Below are 466 nucleotides of genomic sequence, written 5' to 3' on the forward strand. Positions count from 1 at the left end.
AGCCCTGGGCTGTCCTTCAGCCCTGCAAAATCCCCCAGCTCTGTCCCGCTTAACCCAGCAGCAGGGTCTGCTCCCTGGGTGGCTCGGGGCTGGGGGCAGAGGCTCCTCGGGTACAGACAAGGACCAAAGGCATTGAGGGGAGCCAACCGGGGGACTGGGAATTTCCAAATCCTTCTGGATGCTGCCTCCAAGTTAAAGTCACTGCTAACAGGAATAGGGTCGCGCAGCTCAGCTTAACCCGCTGACCAAAAAATTCCTTCCTGCAGAGGCCCCCGATTCCCAGGACCCAGCGCAGAGGTACTTTGCAAAGCCCAGCATGGAAAACCCCCGTGGCTGGGAAGGAGAGCAGGCTGCCTGCCAGGCACACCGTATAGAGACGCCGTATAGCGAAAGGGTCCTCGGGAAGTGGGAAAGAATTGCTGGAAGCTGGTGGCACACGAGTCAGGCAGGCTCCCCGCTCGCTGCC

This window comes from Eurypyga helias, unplaced genomic scaffold, assembly GCF_000690775.1.
Source record: "Eurypyga helias isolate BGI_N326 unplaced genomic scaffold, ASM69077v1 scaffold19953, whole genome shotgun sequence".
NCBI classification, from domain to species: domain Eukaryota; kingdom Metazoa; phylum Chordata; class Aves; order Eurypygiformes; family Eurypygidae; genus Eurypyga; species Eurypyga helias.